The sequence below is a fragment of the Procambarus clarkii genome, chromosome 24 (assembly GCF_040958095.1).
Source record: "Procambarus clarkii isolate CNS0578487 chromosome 24, FALCON_Pclarkii_2.0, whole genome shotgun sequence".
NCBI classification, from domain to species: Eukaryota; Metazoa; Arthropoda; class Malacostraca; order Decapoda; family Cambaridae; genus Procambarus; species Procambarus clarkii.
In genome coordinates, this window is record NC_091173.1 from 16507659 (window position 1) to 16516062 (window position 8404).

Genomic DNA, 8404 nt, shown 5'->3' on the forward strand with positions numbered 1-8404 from the left:
TGTGTGTGTGTGTGTGTGTGTGTATGTGTGTGTGTGTGTGTGTGTGTGTATGTGTGTACTCACCTAATTGTACTCACCTAATTGTGCTTGCGGGGGTTGAGCTTTGGCTCTTTGGTCCCGCCTCTCAACTGTCAATCAACTGGTGTACAGATTCCTGAGCCTACTGGGCTCTATCATACCTACATTTGAAACTGTGTATGGAGTCAGCCTCCACCACATCACTTCCTAGTGCATTCCATTTATTAACTACTCTGACACTGAAAAAATTCTTTCTAACGTCTCTGTGGCTCATCTGGGTACTAAGTTTCCACCTGTGTCCCCTTGTTCGTGTCCCACCCGTGCTGAAGAGTTTGTCTTTGTCCACCCTGTCAATTCCCCTGAGAATTTTGTAGGTGGTTATCATGTCTCCCCTTACTCTTCTGTTTTCCAGGGATGTGAGGTTCAGCTCCTTTAGCCTTTCCTCGTAGCTCAATCCTCTCAGTTCCGGGACGAGCCTGGTGGCATACCGCTGAATCTTCTCTAACTTTGTCTTGTGTTTAACTAGGTATGGACTCCAGGCTGGAGCTGCATACTCCAGGATTGGTCTTACATAAGTGGTATACAGGGTTCTGAAAGATTCCTTACACAAGTTTCTGAAGGCAGTTCTTATGTTGGCCAGTCTAGCATATGCCGCTGATGATATTCTTTTGATGTGGGCCTCTTTTGATGTGTGTGTGTGTGTGTGTGTGTGTGTGTGTGTGTGTGTATGTGTGTGTGTGTGTGTGTGTGTGTGTGTGTGGAAAAAATGACAAAATGTAGTTAGTAGTTAGTAACAGTTGATTGATTGACAATTGAGAGGCGGGCTGAAAGAGCAGAGCTCAACTCCGCAAGCACAACTAGGTGGATACAACTAAGTGAATACACATAGGCTCAGAAACCTGTACACCAGAGTAGAAGCGGAATCAAAAAGCCGAAACTCAACCCCCGAAAGCACAACTAGGTGAGTACACACACATGGGGGGGCCTCGCGCTGAGTGGACAGCGGTCTGGGGCCGTAGTCCAAAGGGCCCGGGTTCGATCCCCGGCAGAAGCAGAAACAAATGTGCAGAGTTTCTTTCACCTTGGTGCCTCTGTTCACCTAGCAGTAAATAGGTACCTGGGAGTTAGACGGCTGCCACGGGACTACTTCCTGGGAATGTGTGTGCGAGTGATAGTAAGAAATATCTGTAGTAGACATAATAAAGGAAACCTAAATTGGTTAGAATGACGGAGTCCAAGAGCTAATAGCTCGATTCTGCAGATATAAATAGTAAATACAAATAGGAAGTTCACACACACACACACACACACACACACACACACACACACACACACACACACACACACACACACACACACACACACACACACACATCAAACGCCCTAAACTGTGACAAGGAAGTATCCTGAGCCTCTTAACAAAATTACCCCCATTGTCCACTCCTACACAGTTTAGTTATCTTATCTTGCACAAATAATATCGTCATTTGGTTCTCAAGTCTTTGATGTGGTCCAGCCTCCTTGTAAACATAGAAATGATATCATAATTATGTATCCTTTCCCCCTGACTCGTAATGTCTCCCAAAATATTGTCCATAAATATAAATGACCAAATTAGGCCAATTACATTAGAGAAAAAACTTAAATATCAGAGTAAATAGTTCTTACGTGTTTGCATTCTATTTTTGTCGTGTTTTCGGAGAACTGACTAATATGAAGTTAATGTATTCAAAAAAATTTGTTTTAGTTTTTGCCGTTGTTTCCAGAAGCTGTCTCGTGTTGCATAAAACCCATACGTTTCTTCATGTGCAAATTTGTTCCATATTGACTGTGACGAATTGCATCATAAGAAAATTCTGACAACTGTACCGGGATGAAGAGATAACGCGGGAAAACACGTGAGGCAGTCAGCTGTTCCGTCTCGCGTTTCGAGGGCTGTGTGCGTCCCTGACTTCCGCTTTATTATATACGTATATATATGCTTCGGATGTCTTACCTTTAGCAATCAGTAGTGTTACGTTGCGTAGTTTTACGCTCTATTAGCATGCAGCTTATATTTTTAGTAAGGTTATTGCAAACAGTTTAGTATATTGAAAATATCGTGCAAGACGTATGGCGGGAATTTGAACACTGTCCTCCCTGACATAGTCCGTAGACTCGAGCTTGTCAATTGTCGTGACTAGCGGCACTAATGCCAATTTCCTGCTTAAAGACTCGCACAAGAAGATGAGATTTTGTTGGGAAGATCTGTTTTTGTGGCTAGGGCGACCCTCTTTTAGGGCTCTGGGGTATTAAGCTAAAACAGCAGCTGATTATACTTATAAGACTTTTATGTTGCATAGTTAACCGCTCGCCTATTCCTATAATTTGTTTGTATGTATACTAGTGTTTATACAGGTATGCCTACTAGCTTGTATCTACTAATATCAGTTGGCTTCGTTCTCGACTCAAAGTCGGCGATCTTGGAGTCGATTCCTGCATGGGCGAGACAGAAATCGTTGGGAACATTTCCTTTCACCTATTGCCTCTGTTCACCTAGCAGTAATCCCGGGGAGTTAGGCAAGTGAATAAATCCACAAGGGCCGTGATGAGGGTTCGAAGGGCCTTCATCACTGCCCTTGTGGATTTGTTCATTTGATGCATCACGCTATTGTGATCTCTGTGTGTTAGGCAAGTGTTGTGGGGTTGTAGCCTCGGAATGGTCAGTAGTTCGACCTTAGAAGACCTCCACACAAGCCTAAGTATGCGAAATAACCACAATTTGAATAGAAAATTAGTGACACTAAACACAAATCACAATTGCCTGATGCATCAAATGAACAAATCCACAAGGTCGTCCCTTGTGGATTTGTTCATTTGATGCATCACGCTATTGTGATTTCTGTGTGTAATGAAGTAAGGGTGAAGAGGGAGAACGGCCTATTGACATAGCTCGAGTGCATGGGGGGAGATGTGTAAAACCCTGGTTTGTGTCTCGGAGAGGCTGCAGGATCCAGTAAGTTCAGTAGAACTTCGGTTTCAACTCCTTTCGACCATGTCGTAGCTCAGTCGATTAAGGCAGCGTCTTGGATGCTCTCGGACGCAGGTTCGAATCCTCGTCACGGCCCTTGTGGATTTATTCAGAAAATTAGTGTTATTATTTTCTATTTAAATTGCGGATATTCTGCATTTATTAGATCAGCGTTTATTGATCTTTGTTGCATACGGGACTTTGTTGCATTTGGTAGGACTGAGAAGTCCTACCAAATCTCTCTCTCTCTCTCTCTCTCTCTCTCTCTCTCTCTCTCTCTCTCTCTCTCTCTCTCTCTCTCTCTCTCTCTCTCTCTCTCTCTCTCTCTCTCTCTATCTCTCTCTCTCTCTCTCATCTACTAAGCAAAGACCTTGGAATAATCAAGACGCTTACTGCACACTTCACTCGTTCAGGTCATGAGCAGCAGTTCTGTTAATGACTACATGAAAGAGAGAGAGAGAGAGAGAGAGAGAGAGAGAGAGAGAGAGAGAGAGAGAGAGAGAGAGAGAGAGAGAGAGAGAGAGAGAGAGAGGTAGATGTCCTTCCTTTTACATTGACCTTAACCACGACTTTTTGACTTCGACCTTGCCTCTGACATCGACTTTGACCTGTGAAGAATCTTGACCACGATCTTCGACATCGGCCTCAACTTTGAGGGGCGACCTTTAGCCGAGTATTAAGTAGACTCCGCCTCCCTCACTTCGGGCCAGGAACGATGCCCTTATAGATCCATAATTAAGCAGCGAGATCGTTAAATAGCCTCATGATGGGGACAAAAAGAAAAAAAAAGGTTAACAAAAGAATTTGGCTATTTGCGCAAGACGCCAGTCAATTGTTTTGACCAGTCAACTGTTTTACGGCGCCCGGTTACCATATCGTAATTATCAATTAGCGTAGCGTCGTCAGCCCTCGACTGCCCCAACGTACAAATGGTTTGAATTTATTTTACCTGGCGCTCAGCGGAGTTCATAATTAATCATGGATTATACACTAATTAATTAAGGGAATGACTTTTGAAGCTTTGCTTACAATAGAGATTCTCACAAAACATGAAGCTGGTTCAGGATTTTGTTTTGGATTCTCAAGAACCATGGGTAAGATTCACGAAAGCACTTACGAACGTGTACATCTTTTTCTCAATCTTTGGCACCTTTGTTTCCAATTATTAAACAGTTAATGAGCTCCGAAGCACCAGGAGGCTGTTTATAACAATAACAACAGTTGAATGGGAAGTTGTCATGCTTGTAAACTGTTTTATAAATGTAACCAAAGCCGTCAAAGATTGAGGAAAGATATACACGTTCGTAAGTGCTTGCGTAAGTGCTTTCGTGAATCTGGCCCCATGGCTTGAATATTTTTGATGGGGGTTTATATCAATTTAGTACATCGAATTTAAGGTTTCACACTCTCTTACAGCTTATAAGTCCAACGGCAAAAGCCGAGAAATGAGTTCAAATGTCCCAATTTAAAAGGACGACCTCTGAATAAGGAATAATACAAAAAAATAGATTTTATCAGCATTCGTACATAAAACATGGCGCACAATTAGGCCAACGCTTAATTCAGGGGCTCAAGGCTGACGCAGTAGTTAGACTACCGTCCCAGAGCTGACGTTGAAGCTGACTACCGTCCCAGAGCTGACGTTGAAGCTGACCACCGTCCCAGAGCTGACGTTGAAGCTGACCACCGTCCCAGAGCTGACGTTGAAGCTGACCACCGTCCCAGAGCTGACGTTGAAGCTGACAACAATCCCAGAGCTGACGCGGGTATATCCTAATACAGATAAAATGATGATACTGATAAGTTGTAATGTTATTCTAACACCTTGGCTAGAATAATATCTTAAATACAATATTGATTTAACAAGAATTTACAGCGAAGAATGCCCTAATATCTTAAGTAAATAAAGTTAAGTAAATAAAGTATGCATATGGCAAGAGGAGGTTTGGCACGGACACAAAAATAATGCCATGCGACTCCATCGCTCAATTTCAATAACACTCAATCATTTGGGATCAAACATAAGTACATAAAAATGTCAAATACAAGCGATGAGGCTCTCGATATGCCGAACGGAACTATTTTGGAAATCAATTGATTTAGGAAAAACACTTAATAAATTTAATGAAACCCATAGGTATTCCTCCCGAGGATTCAATAATAATAATAATAGTTGTGGGGAAATTGTTTACATACCTGGTAAAGATTGTGTGTGTGTGTGTGTGTGTGTGTGTGTGTGTGTGTGTGTGTGTGTGTGTGTGTGTGTGTGTGTGTGTGTGTGTGTGTGTGTGTGTGTGTGTGCGTGCGCGCGCGCGCGCGCGAGACCTGTAGATCAAAATCACATCTCACGTCTGAGGAAAGCAAAACAAAAAATCGCGACACATTAATTGGCCGCTTCGTTAAAGCAGCAAATTTACTCGTTTTTTGGAATCAGCATAAAATGATGGTGTGCGTCGAACGAGATCAATTTCCAGGAGAAAATGAACGAGTCGAGTGATGGGTTGGTCGGGATTGATGATTGACGTCAGTGTGGCTGGTTTAATGACGCGAGTGTTGCTCTGTCTGTTTTTCATTTTTATATGTCGTTTTCTCACTCGTGTACTTTACTAGTTGTGCTTGCCTAGTTGTTCTTGTTGGGGCTTAGTTCCAGCTCCTCGTTCTTGCATCAAAAATCAAGAAATTAATGTTTTTTTTTGTTCAGAACTCACCAGGATGAATACTGGACCAGTAGCGTCCCACAAGGTGTGTATATACCGTATATCCTCACCTAGAAGTGTCAGTTTTGAACCCGAACCATTCATTCCCGAACGAATGGTTCGTTCGAGAACAATTGTTCAATGCAATGAATCTTTTTTTTTCGTTTTTATCATCTTTATGTATAACACTGCATAGCAACACTGAGAGCAAAATTTATTTACAATATAACTTTTATCCTGTGATTCTTAATCACATCTCATCAATTTGATAAAGGTCTTCTCTGTTTCGTTGTCAATAGGTTTGGTTCGCTTCTTTTTCTAACGCATTAGTAGGTTATTGTTTCGTTATGAACAACAGTGGTACTCCTGTTGAGTCTTGGTCTTAGTTTAAAAGACATTTTAGTATAGTAAACACTAGCACATCTCAGCCTGTGATTATCATGCCACAATTACTCACAATATCTTGCGTAGGCTTCCCAACTAGTCGTGACTATGGTACTCTCTCTCTCTCTCTCTCTCTCTCTCTCTCTCTCTCTCTCTCTCTCTCTCTCTCTCTCTCTCTCTCTCTCTCTCTCTCTCTCTCTCTCTCTCTCTCTCTCTCGATGATGGTTATAATGGCGATAGTGGTGGTTATAAAACGATGGTGGCGGTTATAATGAGGATGATGGTGGTTATAATGAGTGGTGGTGGTTATAATGTAAGGCTTATGGTAACCGCGCGCAATGTACTGCTTATGGCACCGCTAACAATGAAAGGCTTATGATTGATAATAATAAATTAATTTGTTTTCAACAAGGCTTTATACTGCTTATATCTGAGTCCGGCCGTCATCTTTGGGCTTCAGATGGCATTTTCTCTCTCGGTAAATATTGCGACCCAAACTGTAAACAATATTCAAGATCCTCTAGCTCGTACAGTATCAACAAACCGTACACAGTACGGTGTTTTCGGTTTATATAAATTAAACTAGGTATTAAACTATTAAACGCCATTAAACTAGCGTGTTCGGCCAACGAAGTCGAATAACCTGTTGGTTTAATTTTTTCTGCCCTACCGTACTGCCCTTTTTATTTATCTGTATCTCAATCTATATTCTATTGTACTAAGTCTATGGTGTTCATCAAATTGTATTTTCAGTGTTGTTTCTAATATTTATAAATGTACTTATCAATATTTCAACATATTTGCTGGTCAGTTTATTAATTTGTAGTAGTTTTAAGTAGTAGTAAGTAGTTCTATAATATCTGATCCTTCAGTGATAGTGGCCGTGGATTCTAGGCTATTGTCAGAGGTGGTGTGGCTTTGTATCCTAGCCTTGTGTCAGTCAGTGGTGGTGTGGCTTTGTATCCTAGCCTTGTGTCAGTCAGTGGTGGTGTGGCTTTGTATCCTAGCCTTGTGTCAGTCAGTGGTGGTGTGGCTTTGTATCCTAGCCTTGTGTCAGTCAGTGGTGGTGTGGCTTTGTATCCTAGCCTTGTGTCAGAGGTGGTGTGGCTTTGTATCCTAGCCTTGTGTCAGTCAGTGGTGGTGTGGCTTTGTATCCTAGCCTTGTGTCAGTGGTGGTGTGGCTTTGTATCCTAGCCTTGTGTCAGTGGTGGTGTGGCTTTGTATCCTAGCCTTGTGTCAGTCAGTGGTGGTGTGGCTTTGTATCCTAGCCTTGTGTCAGTGGTGGTGTGGCTTTGTATCCTAGCCTTGTGTCAGTGGTGGTGTGGCTTTGTATCCTAGCCTTGTGTCAGTGGTGGTGTGGCTTTGTATCCTAGCCTTGTGTCAGTGGTGGTGTGGCTTTGTATCCTAGCCTTGTGTCAGTCAGTGGTGGTGTGGCTTTGTATTCTAGCCTTGTGTCAGTGGTGGTGTGGCTTTGTATCCTAGCCTAGTGTCAGTGGTGGTCCGACCGTGTATCCTAGCCTTGTGTCAGTGGTGGTCTGACCGTGTATCCTAGTCTTGTGTCATCGGTGAGTTTTGATATTGTATCCGGTAAACTGGGTAAATCACTTATATAAATTCGGAATAAAACTTGTAATAAGGCCGAGTCCTGTAGATCCATACTTGTTACATCGACCAAGTTTGAATTTTTTCTTTCAGATGATCAGCTTAGCTTTGATAAAGAATTTTATTGGAAGCTTTCTGTAAATAGAGATGCAAAACACCTATTACCTAGCTTTTGCCATATACATTTAAATTAAATTAAATACACATCATGAATAAATCTGAAGTGATTTACTAAATATAGAAAACTGTTAATTGATAACGGTAAATGTTACAGTATTTGATTTTGATTGACTGTTTCGCTGATTTTTACCAACCACTGAAAGTAAGCTTATTAGTCCATAATTACAAGAGCTCCATATTGCATTTTTTTGTAGAGATTGGAGCGACATTTTGAAATTACGTCTCTAGGGAAACTGTTATCATTTTGAGTGACATTAAAAAGTATCGTCAGAGGTTTTGCAATTTAATTTTCGATCTTCTTTAATATTATCAGATATAGTTTGTCACGAACAGCAAATATCATTTACTTTTGTTTTATTTAAACAGTGCATCCTGAATACATATGTTGCAGTCAGAGGAACCATTTCGTCAGTGGCAATTAATGATGATATTAAGGAATACATCTTTAACTTTTGGACAGTAAATATAAATGCAACTTTGTTAATTTAGATCTTTGCCGTATTTGCTTCTGGAA